The sequence below is a fragment of the Mixophyes fleayi genome, chromosome 6, assembly GCF_038048845.1.
Source record: "Mixophyes fleayi isolate aMixFle1 chromosome 6, aMixFle1.hap1, whole genome shotgun sequence".
Classification (NCBI taxonomy): Eukaryota; Metazoa; Chordata; class Amphibia; order Anura; family Limnodynastidae; genus Mixophyes; species Mixophyes fleayi.
This window is the reverse complement of record NC_134407.1, coordinates 101,225,523-101,240,197: the sequence shown is the minus strand read 5'-3', so window position 1 is coordinate 101,240,197 and position 14,675 is coordinate 101,225,523. Positions and strand designations below refer to the sequence as shown.

The 14,675-nt window shown below is 39.0% G+C and overlaps 1 protein-coding gene across 2 annotated transcripts in view; it reads right to left on the bottom strand.

The window, feature by feature from the left end:
• The window catches only part of ZMIZ1 (zinc finger MIZ-type containing 1), a 292,396-nt gene extending 279,274 nt beyond the window's left edge, over positions 1–13,122 (bottom strand). Inside the window, exon 1 of one of the 2 annotated variants that reach the window (XM_075217109.1) lies at positions 12,984–13,122. The gene's annotated coding sequence lies outside the window, so the exon portion shown is untranslated. Of the gene's footprint in view, positions 1–11,460; positions 11,523–12,983 lie in introns of those variants that run through there. The other variant, XM_075217108.1, reaches the window with a different exon arrangement.
• Positions 13,123–14,675: the final 1,553 nt, after the last annotated feature.

Genomic DNA, 14,675 nt, shown 5'->3' with positions numbered 1-14,675 from the left:
TTCTGCTATGTTATTTGTTTTTTACTGCTTTCCTATTTTTTTGTTACTAAATCTACTTATGGAGTGGTGGGATCCTGAATTACTGGGTTAAACTTTTTACTTATTTTCAGTCCTGCACTCACTTTGCTAGTCAAACATGTATGCGCTTTGCGTTTTTTGTAATATACAGTATATTAGATAGATAGATTGTAAAAAAAAAACAGCACCATTTCTCTTATTGTTAAATCAAAGTCACCACCCCCTTGACTTGGCTGCAAGACTGTTGTAAATTGGTTTAGAAATGTCAATAACACAAAAATATTTAAACAATTATCCAAATAAAGCTGACTGTGCAGAATTGCTGGGAGATTCACATTCCTGCCATTAGACACTGATGTGTAATTGAACAGCTCTAACTGTCATCATTTAAGAATTAAACAGAAGTAGGTAAATGGAACACGTTCAGATTGATAAATATATATATATATATATATATATATATATATATTATATTTATATATATATATATATCAAATTTATTTATTTATAGTGAGTGCATGGTATGATGAACCAGCAGAATTTGATGAAAGTGTAAAACTTTATCATGCCTGTTATTTTCACCACACCAACCAACTAACATTTTTATTAGACATCCAATGAGCACCTTGTTATGTAGGCCTCAGTACTGCTATGCATCTCAAGTTGTCCAGCATACAGTGCAACCAGTTGACAACAAAGCACCCATTTGACTAGTACACAATGCTGCACCAAATTCAAACTACAAACAAATAACTCAAACTAAATTATAATAGAAAAACTGTTGTAGACAATTAGATAATGCCAACTCTCCCGGAATCTCCGGAAGACTCCCGAATTCCGGGTAGGTCTCCTGGAATCCCGGGAGAGCTGGCAATTCTCCCGCATCTGCCGGCATGGAGGGTTGTATGGGCGGAAAGGGGGGCGGCCCATCGCGATTTGCGTCATTTTGGCCCCGCCCCCAGAGAAGTAATGCCTGTTTTGGGTCTTTTTACAGGCATACATCACTGGGGGGTGGGTCCAAAATGACGCAAATCGTGAAGCCCCACCCCCTTCACACCTCTCTTCAGTGATCTCCCGGAGGGAGCCTGTCAAAAGTAGGCAAGTATGAATTAGATTCTAAGCTCCACTGGGTCAGGGACTAATGTAAATGACTAAGAATTAATTTTTGTATTGCCATATAAAAATTACATAAGTGCCAGCTCTGTGGGTGCTTGAGCATCTCCTATATTTGTGATGCCACTAATCATGTCTAAGCATGATGTAATTCAGTCATATGGGGGTATCTTGAGCACCCCCAATCATTTTAAAACGCTGGCCCCTGTGAAAGGAGAAAAATATGTAACTGCTGAATGGAAATGCATAATATTTTGCCCTTTTACATCTGTACCAACAGAATGTAGTTGCAATGTCGACAGTGAAAATGTCTACAGTCATAAAGTCAACAGTCATATTGTCTATATGTTCATAAGGTTGACAGTTAAAATGTTAACATGTCAGGGCTTCAATTTAAGCAGTGGGAAATCCCCATGTTATAAATATGACCACTGCTGCTAGGAGCTCATTTTGCGGCAGAGCTCTTAGAAGCTAGTCTTGCTGCGTGCATCAGGGTTTTTTTATTTTGCCAAGGATCCATAGATTTATTACAGATGAAAACCCCTGAATGGATGCAGGTGAGAAATGAAGAGGAAGGACCAGGGTAGTGTAGTGGTGTTTTTATTTCAATTAAGTTTACACCAATGTGTGTGTTTTAAATTTTTCCTTGGTGCACTACAGGTCACAGTGGTCCCAGCATGCCCAAAGAATTTATGGCAGCCTGGTCACACTTTTTTTATGGACCCAATTACCCTAGGGAATCCAGCCCTGTGCTGATTGGCCTGTGGTAGTTTTTTTTATATTAAACATGTATTGCTGTTCTAAATCTACTGCTTTATGTCAATATTTTGACTATTGACTTTACAACCCCGTCTAAATTTTACATGTCAAACTTTTAACTGTGTAGACATTATGAACATGTACTTATTCAGTCTGTCAACCTTTTAACTATGTCGACTTTATGGTATACACATTTTGACTGTCGACTTTTCACACCCAACCCGTACCAACCCGTTCCTGTAATTTTTGGTTAAATGGTGATGATGATGATTGACCTCTTCTATTGGGGAATTGTGACTGCATACTTTCAGTCATACATGCATCATATAAACATGTATATTATAAATGTGCCCTATTTATGCACAAAACTAAATACTGTGTCTTGCCAAAAGCAAAAACAAGTATCTTGCTCTCAATCGCTGGCATGCACATGGGGTAGGGGGAGGGGATGCCAGGTGTGCCCAGACCTAAGTTGGCTGCTGCCAATTAGACTGCATAATAACCATGAGACGCCGACTTCCTTGCCAAATCAGGGAGGGAGAGAGCATAGTGTGATCTCCCTACTTCCTCTGCACAGGTTTCAGCAGTAAAGGTAAGTGGGGAGGTGTGAGTGGTCTGTAAGGGACTAGTGGAAAGGTGTGTAAGTGGCATGTGGAGAGTTCTTTAAGGAGTATGAAGAGAGGTCTGTAGGGGGCTTGTAGAGAAGTCTGACGTGCATATGGAGAGGTCTGTAAGGGGCTTGTGTAGAGGTCTGATGGGCATATGGAGAGGTCTGTAGAGAGGTCTGATGAGCATGAAAGGGGTGGTTGATGGGCATGTAAGGGGTATTTGATGAGGTATAAGGGGCATTTTGGCAATTTCTTTCTTTTTTTTATCTCCACCTCAACAGTTCCACACACAATGACAGTGGATGTGGTAGCAGCGTGACTATTAATAGACTTTTGAACTCTCCTCCGCAAGGCACAGCAGCAAGATAAGAGCTGTGCTTATTTGATAATTATTGTGAACATTTTGGCAATGTTCAATAGTTTGATAAACCCACTCTACATTGTAGGCTATGCCTCTCTGCGCACACATATGCTCTCAATTGGCCAGTCTGCAATTAGCAGCACCATGCAACTTGCCCATTTGAAAAATTGTCGGTTAGTGGGCTCTTCATTAGGACAAGAACAACAAAAATATGTATGAGTCACATGTGCAAAAACAATTTTCTGACTATATTAATTGTTTATCATTTCTTAGCAACTGTCTACTAAATGAAAGAGCTAGTCACTATTTAACATTTATATATAATAAAGGATGTGTAATATACATATATTCCTACAGTGTTTGTATTTAACTAAATATGTCTACTATACTTTCTTCCACTCCTCTGCAGCAAGATTGCATGGTAAGACAGGAGGAACTTCTCTAACACAAGCAGACTTGCTTTGCAGAAATGCATTGTGTGGATTGGTGATGTCACAGAAACTCAAATGACTGTAGTCTTATCTTGGTTATCTGGGTGGATCTCAGCTGTCTATAATGAAGTGGATTTTTAAGTCAGGTCAACACTGAACAATGTACTTTACCTTTATGATTCATGTTAGAAAGTTATAAATTTTGGGTGGTTCCTTAAGAAACAAACTCACAAGCAATATATTGATTAGTATAGATGATTTATATTTATAATAAAAAGACAATTTAAAAATGGTCTTTCTTTGCTATGCAAACCAAGATTATATATATATATATCTATATCCTACTTGCCAACTCTCCCGGAATGTCCGGGAGACTCCCGCATTTTGCGAGAGTCTCACGGACTCCCGGGAGAGTGTGGCAATCTCCCAGATCTGCCCACTTCACTAGGAAGTGCCCCACTTCCTAGTGAAGTGTGCAGAATTAGGTCCCAAACGGCGCGATTCCTGGTGAATCGCGGCGTTTGGCCCCGCCCCCACTGTCAAATGATGCGTTTGCATCATTACGTCACAGGGGCGGGTCGAAAATGATGCACATTTTGGAGCCCCACCCCCCATCACGCCGGGGGAGGTGTATACACACATACACATATATACACACACACACACCATGATGTTTGTTTTGTGTTGGTTAGTGCCATCTACCTTGGCATCTCATTTCACACTGCTCATGTACAGGCGTAATTCCTTTCATCTACCTGGTGGCACAGTGGTCAACGTCTGGGCAATGGGTTTGATTCTGACCAGGGCACTTTCTATGTGGAGTTTCTATGTTCTCCCAGTACTTGTGTGGGTTTCTCCAGGCATTCGTTTCCTCACACATTATATATATTATGGCTAATTAGCCATATATACATTATGACTAATTGGCTGTGGACACAGTAAGCAAATTATTAAATATTCTCTGTAAAGCATTGTGTAATATAGTAGTGATATAAAATTTGCAAACCCTTTAGAATTGTCTGAATTTATTCATAAACATGATCTTAAATATGTTCAAATATGCACCTAAGTCACACAAATAGAGAATCTAATTAATCAAATAACACACAAATATATGCTTATTAATTAATGTATTGATCAAAATGTTCCAATATTAAATGGGATGACAATCAGGTGTGAGTCTGGGAGGCCCTGCCCTATTTAAAAAAAACCATAAATCTGAGTCTTCAAACCAAGGACACCATACAGGTATATGAATGCATGCCATGCCTCAACCAAATTAGATTTCCAAGGACCTCAGAAAAACAGTTGTTGATGCTAATAAGGCTGGAAAAGGTTACAAAATGATTTGTAAAGACTTTAGTATTCACCAATCCAGTGTCAAGTAGATAGTGTACAAATGGAGAAGATTCCCATTATTACTCTTCCTAGCACGAGTCGTCCACAACAAATCACTCCAAGAGCAAGGCATATGATATTCTGGGAGATCACAAAGAACCCTTATCTTTGTTTGGGGCAGTTTTGCTTCCACAAGACTAGGAATGCTTGCAATCATTGATGAAACTATGAATTCTATATTGTACCAGCAAATTATACAGGAGAATGTCAGAGTGAGACAACGACACAAAACACAGAAGTCAGTCTAAAAAAACTGGATGAAGCAGAATAAATATTTAATTTTTGAATGGGCGAATCAAAGTTCAGACCTTAATCTAAATGAAATGTAGAGGCAGGACCAGAAGTGGGATGCTCATGCAAGAAAGTCCACCAGCATCCATGGAGTTTAAGCAGTTCTGACAAAAGGAATAGAATAGAATTCCTCCAAGCCAATGTGCGTCACTGACCAACAATTACCGTAAAAGTTAGTTTGAAGTAAATGCTGCTCAAGGGTGGCCACATCAGTTACTGAAAGATTAGGTTCACATACTTTTTCCAACAAAGATATTTGATGTTGGATTTTTGTCAATAAATGAATTAAAAAGTATATCATTGTGTGCGATATGTATTCATTCTTTTTATCTACTTTTATGACTGATGAAAATCTGAACACATTTATGCAGAAATTTCTAAAGGGTTCACAAACTTTCTAGCACCACTATATGGTGACACTATATAAATAAACAATAATAATCCTTGGTGTGCTGTATACAATATAGACTTTTTGACTCCTGGACCTTTAACTCATTATCCTGATTATGCAGGATATATTGATACCTTGATTTGGTATCTAACCCTGGCAAGTAACTGACTGATAAATTATTTGACTGCATTTTATGCTGTGTTTTGTGTCCCCAAGTCTCCTATATCTGTGTGGCCTCTCAAGGAGCTTCTGGGGCAACTCATGCATTACATGAGCACTGATATGCTATTCTGCCCTAAGGAAAGGCTAATGACCACTCTAGAACTAGAGTTCCAGGTGTTTCTAGAGGGAACCTGAATTAACAGATGTTAAAATTTTCTATTAATTGATCCCAGCAGCAGGGCTATAATAAGGGCATTTGGACTACCCAGGGTGCAAGTCTGTGGGGCGCAATGCCCACCTGCTAAATGCCAAAGCTGCAGACCACAGTATGCCCTGAGGAAGCACCGCATTTCAGCACCTACCCGGCGACAGAGGAAATGGTGCCCAGCTGATGGCAGTGCTATCAGTGGAGATGAGCCAGGAAAGAGGCAAAGAAAGAAAAAGCAGAGAAGCAGGCAAGAAGAGAAAAAAAGAAGGAAACATAATTAAAAATAGGGGGGACAGAAGAGGCTGGAGAGAGCAGTGGGTAAGGTGGCTGGAGAAAAGGCTGGTAGTTGGAGTGGACAGGCTGGGGGTTGACACGAAGGGGGGTTTTCTTTGTGGTACTTAAATATATGGTACATAAGTACTATAAAACAATCAGTAATTAAATATAATTAAAAAAAGAAATCAGTAATATATTCAAAATGAGGTGATATCTTTATTAGCAATAATACTCTATTAAATGGGGGGTAAATATGTAAGGTATATATTTTCAGCCTATAGATTTGCAGTTGCTCACCTGTTTTGGCTTAAACCCACTGTTAATCTTTGCTGATGATATTTTTCACTTGGGAGTTCATGGCAACGTCACCTTAGATACCATTGCTTGTGAAACATTATCAAGTTGAGTTCTCTTCGTCAAAATAACTCCTACCAAATGCACCCAAGACAATCACCCCTTTTATTAAATTCAAGGGAGGTCTCCTCTTGCAGCCCTGATTATAGGCAAACAAGGCAGACCAGAATTTTTATACCTGACCCTGATCATATTTGGATGTTATTTGCTTAATTAACACATGAGTTACACATGTATGGAAGCCCAAGTATTCAATATGCTTGGTCTTTTTTTTTAACCCAAGTGTTTCCCTTTATGCCAAATTCCACTCACACCACCCACATTTACCGACACTCCCCAATCCACCCTTAATTCATTCTCTCCAGTAACTGAAGACAAAGTCTCTGCACTCATCTTATCATCTCATCCTACAAGCTGTCCCTTCGACCCTATTCCCTCCCAACTTCTCCGCACTCTCTCCTCCACTGCATGCCCACCTCTATCTCACCGCTCACACCTGTCTCTCTTCACTGGCACATTTCCATCCTCCTTTAAACATGCGCTCATCTCACCAACATTCCACTGAAACTGCTCCAACAAAAGTGATCAATGATCTATTTACTGCAAAGTCTAAGGGTCATTTCTCCATATTCATTCTACTGGACCTCTCTGCTGCTTTTGACACTGTTAATCACCCTCTTCTCCTAAACACCCTTCACTCCAATGGCCTTCATGACACAGTTCTTTTCTGGTTCACTTCCTACCTATCAAACTGCTCCTTTAGTGTTTCTACCTCTGGCACATCCTCCCCTCCACTCGCGCTATCTGTTGGGATCCCATAAGGCTCTGTTCTTGGTCCTTTACTTTTTTTAATTGTACACCTCTTCTCTTGGGGCACTAATGTGCTCATTCGGCCTCCAATACCACCTCTACACGGATAACACCCAAATCTATGTCTCTTCCCCTGACCTCTTTTCTTTTTCTCGTGTGACCAATTGTCTTTCTGCTATCTCCACATGGATGTCCCAATGTTACCTAAAGCTCAACATGTTTAAAACAGAGCTTATTATCTTCCCTCTTGCCAGAGTCACCACCTGCCCTCAAATCTCCCTCACTGCCAAAAACACCACAATTTCTTAAGTCTCCCAAGTCCGCTGCCTTCGTGTCACACTTGACTCCACCCTCTGCTTTATACCTCACATCCAGACTCTCTCCCAGTCCTGTTGACTACACCTTAAAAACATTGCCAGAATACGCCCTTTTCTTACTCAACATGCTACGAAAACTGTTATCCATTCTCTCATCAGCTCCCGTCTTGACTATTGCAACCTCCTGCTATCTGGCATTCATGCCATCCATATATCCACACTTCAATCCATCCTAAATGCTGCTGCAAGACTGATCTTCCTCTCTCACCGCTCCACATCTGCTGCACCACTATGCAAATCCCTATACTGGCTCCATGTGTCCTCCTAGAATCAAATTACTCACCCTTAACTACAAAGCCCTTAACAACAACACCCCTTCATACATCTAAAATCTCATATCAAAATACTCTCCCTCCCGCCCTCTTACATCTACCACTGACCTTCGCCTTGTCTCGTCTCCGGTAACCACCTCTCACTCCTGCTTTCAAGACTGCTCCTGTGCTGCTCCCCACTTATGGAATTCCCTACCACGCTCAATCAGACTTTCCCACAGCTTTCAAATCTTTAGATGCTCAATGGAAAACCCTTCTCTTTTTTAGAGGTGATCTTATCCCCGATAACACTATTCACACTAATGCACCCTCACAACTGTCTCAATCTCCACTCTGAACCATATTTGATCCTCTTGTTTCAGCTCTGCCGTCATCCACTTAGAATGTAAGCTCTCTAATGAGCAGGGTCCTTCACACCATCTGTTTTATTTTGTCTTCCTTGTATGTCCATGTTTTATGTATTTACTGCTACTGTACGTCGCTGTGGAGCACTGTGGCGCCTTACAAATCTACGATAATAAAAATAATTTTTTGCCCACTACTTGCATGTACAAGATGTTGAGAGAAAAGAAACATTTTATTTACACACAGCATGTTGGTAGAAATGATGGAAACCATCTACACTGAACAAAGGCAACCTGGATCCCATCCTAAAATGTCAGGCACACTGTATACAAACTCTACACACAGCCTGTAAACATGTTATGTACTCACATGGTCAATGCACATCCACTCCTATACGCACACTTTTTTTTTGTAGACTTTTTAAAGAATATTCACAATCGTATTGATTTTCTTAAAAAATTTACTTAAGTGTTATTGATTTTGTTTGTTTAACCCCTTTGAACATGACAATTCCAAATGGCATGTTTTGCAGTGCCTCTCTTCAATATATTTGCCTCCGATGACCATGACATTTGTTTCCTGTTGTTTCAACCATTGAGCAGTGTTTGAAGGTAAACACTGCATGTTAAACAATGAAACAGTGGAAAATTCTGGATTTTTAAAGGGGAGCAGTGGCTATAACATTATGTTCAGATCCAGATTACATTGGATCTATTAGTAATGAAAATAGAGAAGACTGAATTTCTAGTAAAACTGCTGCAATGAAAATAGGCAGAAATGTATACAGCAATATTATGAACAATATCAAATGTAGGTCTGCAAATTCCCTATACTGCACCGAATCTCATCAAATACAAACAATTTAAATTCTGTTTTCATAGTTTCATAACTACATTCCATCTCCATTACTTGTCTTGCAGAATGTAAAGAACAGTCCCCATTTTTTCATTTCGCCAATATGGTCGTGGGCTACAGGAAAATGGATGTGGTGTATTTTGTCACTATTTTCCAGACAAAATGTTGGCAGGTATACACACACATAATCATTCCACATTTCAGCTTGTCTTGCAAATACACACTCCCTCCAGACAAAATTTTCCTATACGCTTTCCCGGCAAATACTTGCCTAAACATTTGTCCTTTAAATAAATTAACATTGTAAAAATATTTACAATTACATCAGCCCACATCTCAATGCCCTAAATTATTATCACCAGTTATCTAAATCACAATAGTTTAGTCTTTCAATTTCATACCAGGTAACATCCATCTCACTGTTGTTACAAATATTTAAATTACAATAACTTTAAACAAATAGATATGACACTTGTTCACATACTTCCCAGCTATCAAAACTGCATAGATATATGGATTATGTGTAGATATTTGTGAATAACAACTCCATTGATATTAGCATGGCCTTTAGTTTTATTGTGGTGTTTGTAGCTGCGTGTAATAAGTTATGTTTTTATCTTCATTTGTATTCAAAAGTTTCTGGAGGTTCATGCACATGTCTACAAAAACATAAAAAATATAATCTTTACAGAACATATTTTAAACATTCCTTTTCCACTTGTTGTTGCAACGTATACAGTATATTCATTACAATATATAATGTATTCTGTGCATTATGTAAGTAAATACACCAAAATGATTTATATAGTACTAAGTTTAGCACCAATCAGCTAATGACTACTTATCACGTATCAGCACCAGGCAACTTGCAGATCATAAGGGCTTCTATTCACGTGTGGTTATACATTCATCTGAACCTGAAAATAGTTGTCTGTTGATTACCATGAGAAATGTTTTGTGTATACTTACTGGATGCTGGATGGGCCCTGAGTAACACCTTTCTGAAATCTGACATTTAGCTTGACAAATATATATATATCCAGTTTAAAAAATTACCTGGGAGGATCCCATGTAGGATGAAAAATCCACCCTACCAAGAGCATCATTCACATGTGCCACAAGAGCTGCTCTGTGCAACTATTATTTTCCAAGGGCTCATCCATTTCTGGAGTACAGAACTGGCAAACATTTTAAGTTCACCACTTTAAAATGGCTGTAGGGAAAAGAGTGAGCATAAGGACCAATGGCAACCTACTCACTTTCGCTGTGCAGCATCACCCAGACCCGATTTTCAGCCAGGCTGTGATGAACCATGGTTCTCCATAAAAAACAGCTGCATGGAGTGACTACGCCGAGCTCTGATGAATAGCTCCGTGGCTAGGGTGCATTTTTCACTTTACCTGGACATGCTGTATTTGAGAGTAATATCCTGTCTAGAGTAAGGCAGCATAAGGCTGGGAAATGTAAGGTGCCTCAGTTATTTGTCGTATCTGAACTGGGTTCAGATATATAGAAAACACAGGCTTAGCATCACTTGAATTCTTTGGTGATGTGCACATGGCTTTGATATTGAACAATGGCTGGACAATGACAAGTGGTCCATTCACTACAAACTCCACGTGTACTTCTTCATAGTGTTTAATGATGCAAGATTCAACAAGTGCTAAACACAGCAGGATGGACTACTGACGCAAGTAAGTGCACATGTATACATAGTATTAGGAGATAGATTGCAATAGTTTAACAGGGAAAGTGATTGTACAGGGGATGAACAATCTTAAATGAGGGCATTGGAAGTTATACTCATAAATGTTGGGCAAATCATAAATGGTGGGCAACAGGCTAAGAGATCACATGTGATTCTGAAATTAAAGTATTAGAATATAGAATTCACACAGCATATGCAACAGGTTAATCATTGCTGTTATGGTAATGTTTTGTGATAAACCAGTGATCCAGTAGGGTCAGCTAATCATGGATGTTATTTGAATGCGTTAGACTGGTCATCTGATGTTATAATCAAGTAACAGTACATGTACTCACAGGATGTACAAGCTGCATTGGGTAATTAGCAAACCAACATTTTTCTGCTAAATCGAAATTTCTTCCCCTGATGAATCTTGACAATGCAAGGCCTAAGTACAATGCAGTTGTGATATACTGTGTTCTCCACAACTTACTTATAAGTTAAAAAAAATGTATATTGACACACTATCAGAAATTACTGCATGCCAAAAAAGGTCCTAGTTGTATCTAAAAATGATCTGAGACTTGAATTGTCAATAGATGATAGTCAATGACTAAGGCTGGGTACACACTACATAAAATATCTCCCAATGCGATAGCGTTTATGATTTTACCAACGACTGAAAGAAAAAAAAGAGTCCCAATCAGCATGTCATTTCATGTGTACACACTATACACGTTTTACCTTTAGATCTCTGCTCTTCATCTGTCATAACCATCGCCTGAACAGATCATGACTCTGCCGGTTGCGAGTGCATACACACTGCAGAATTGGAAGAAAAATTTCCATCGATGAATGAGATTTTTAGTTTAGTTTAAAAATCAAATGAAACAATACAATGTGCTTTGGAAAGATAATTGTTAAAGTGTACACACTAACGTGATATCGGGCCGAACGGTTGTCTATTGTGTGATTGGCCCAATAATCATCTGAAAACCCTGTAGTGTGTACCGAGCCTACCCCTTACTTAGGTAATCTTAGGGGCATATTCAATTGATGGCGAGATCGCCGAAATACCCGCACTCTAAAAATATTACCGTTAATACGGTAATATCTCCCTGAGCTGCGAGCTGAAATACAGCGAGTAAATTACCGTATTAACAGTATTTACGCGCAATATTACCATATTAACGGTAATAATTTTCGAGCGTGGGATTTTCTGCGATCTCGCCATCAATTGAATATGCCCCTTAGACTCAACCCAGGTGAAAGGAACAGCTGGTGTGTGGTCAGCATTAGACACAAACACCCCATACCTGTTTTAACATGTTTAATATTTTTTGCCATACTGTGCATCCTGTATCCAAGAAGTACTAGACTTGACCCATGATTTCTCTTCCTAGGTTTTAAATATTATTCACAACATATGTTTGTCTCTGCGTATGCTGTCTGTTATTAGTTTCTGTTTATAGTCTGAATGTTCTACAACTTATATTATTTCTCGAAGCTTAAAAATAGTTATATACTACCTGCTGGCTGCCCTCACCATCCATTCAGGCACTGGTGCCTCGGCATTCTCAGTGCTAGTGATGTCCCTGCATCTTACTCTGTGGAACCTAGAAAGCGAGGTACACTTTATACTAATGTTGTTCTGCCTCTTATAACAGCTGATTAAATAGTCCCAGCCATGTGTACAGGGTTTAGATGCCAAAATTATGCCAGCTTAGTACAGCGGGGTGCAGGGATAACACAAGCAATGAGAGTGCCAAGTGGTGTCAGTGTTTAAACACCCGACAAGGGAAGCTGGAGGTAAGTACTATGATTTTATTTAATAAGCATATTCATTTTTAGCTCTGGGTGGATAAACCCTTTGATATTTACATACGTTCTACTGATGTTGCCTTATAGCTGGATTCAGTGCACCATGCCTGCGCAAAATCTCTCTTCTCATTTACATTCTGTACCCACTGGTATTACACAGTATATACCAGCAGGTTATGTACAAGAATTAACTAAAATGTAAGCATTTCTGTATCAAACAGAAAGTATGATATATACCAGAGACAATTACATTTTTTTATCACATCATAAAATACAAGTTGGTCAAATAAAATAGAGAAGGGCTGCCAAAAAAACAAGATGACAATTGTCTCTCAGGTAATATATTTAGGTTAGCCATGATTCATGAAACCTCTTTATTAAATAGAGGACACACAAAATAGCATATTTAAAATAAATATTTTATACAGATTATATAAAGCTTTTACCTTGAGAAATGTAAATATTCCTCCACTTTCCTATGGAAACCTGTAATGTCTGACACCTACATTCATATTCACACTTCTCATGTTACCAGCACAGGGTTTTCCAAACTGCTCCCCAATTCCTCTTAATGGGAGGACAGCAGAAGTATAAAGAATCTAGCAAGAAATCAATATTTGATGAGAATTTGCCAGAGGAGCCTAGCTCTATGCCTGCTGCCTCCGAAGGGGGGACTGTCAGATGAGGCAATTAGGAAAAGCAATTAAAAACAAACATGAAATAAATAATGAGGGCGATGCTCACAGCAAGGCTGCAGCAGATCCTTCCAATAAGGGGCTCTGAGAAGCAGTATTTTTTATTAAAGCTTCAAGGTGAAGATACTCTACAAACATTAAAACAGTTTTGGGCACAGCTACACAAACAAACGGACACATGCAACAGGTGTATTACCGCGCGAAGATCACAGCTGCACACGAAATAAATATATTGCAATAAATGCATGAACAGCCCCTTGCAGCTGTTGTAAGTACACGTATGCAACGTGCTGCAGCTGCATGTATTTATAACTGTACACACTGATCAACATGAACTGTGCAAGGCTGACCGTGTTATGAATTAAAATGATGCATTTAAATATGAAAAATAACATTTTAATATAAATATGCATTGTGATCCACATACACTGCTGTTACTCTAGTCTAGTGCCAATGAAATACAGCAGGTGCTGTAGCAGCATTTTTATACAGTTCTTTACTCCAGGTAACTCAATAACTGAAACCTCAGTACCAGCTGGGATTGACATTTCAAAAGCATATCAGGGTCTTCTGAAGCACCCAGGTTTTGTTGTGCTGGCTCCAGTCCGCATTTTGGAGCTTGCCCCGTGTCAGCCGGAGAGCTCGGAATAACAAAGGCGAGTTACAGAGCAGCGCCAGGCAGCAGGGGGCGGGACGCAGTGACGTGGGGAACAATGTCTGCCGGCCCACGCATGCGCATTGAGCAGTAGTTGTACTCAAGATACCTATGCATGCCGTTCTTATTTGTACTAATTATGTATTACAACTAGAAAATAAACAGTTGTCAAACATTATACTGATAGAGCAGAACATTAGGAATTGCAATCTTATTAATCAAATAGCAATAATGAAGTGCTACACGCATAATGAGTGTTACTAAATTGCTGTCATTATTATGCTTGTCATGATCCTTAATGTTCAAGCAGTCCTAGGTTTTAACGTTTTATACATGCTTCATATTGCTCAGTTCCACCTATACATTGCCGACTATTCTGTATGGTAAATACATTTATCACTTTTTAGCATTGGGGCTCTATACATTAATATTTTTAATAAGAGTATTTAACCTAAAAGTACATTAAGGTTGAATATACTAAATGTATGACAATGTTATGCAGGAAGGTCCACCGATACAGCGTTGTGTGTAATGTACTTTGATGGACCTGTGTTACAGCAAGGTGTCTGGAGATCATATAACATATTTGCAACTATGCTTTATGCATGTTCAGCCTGCATAATGGCAATATATATATATTAATGTATGGTTATTAATTCACACAATAGTTGCTATTATTAATATAAAAGTAATATTACCCTTTATATCATCATCATTCCGTAGCGCTTTACAATTGGGGACAAACATAGTAAACTAATAAACAAACTGGGTAAAACAGACAAAGAGGT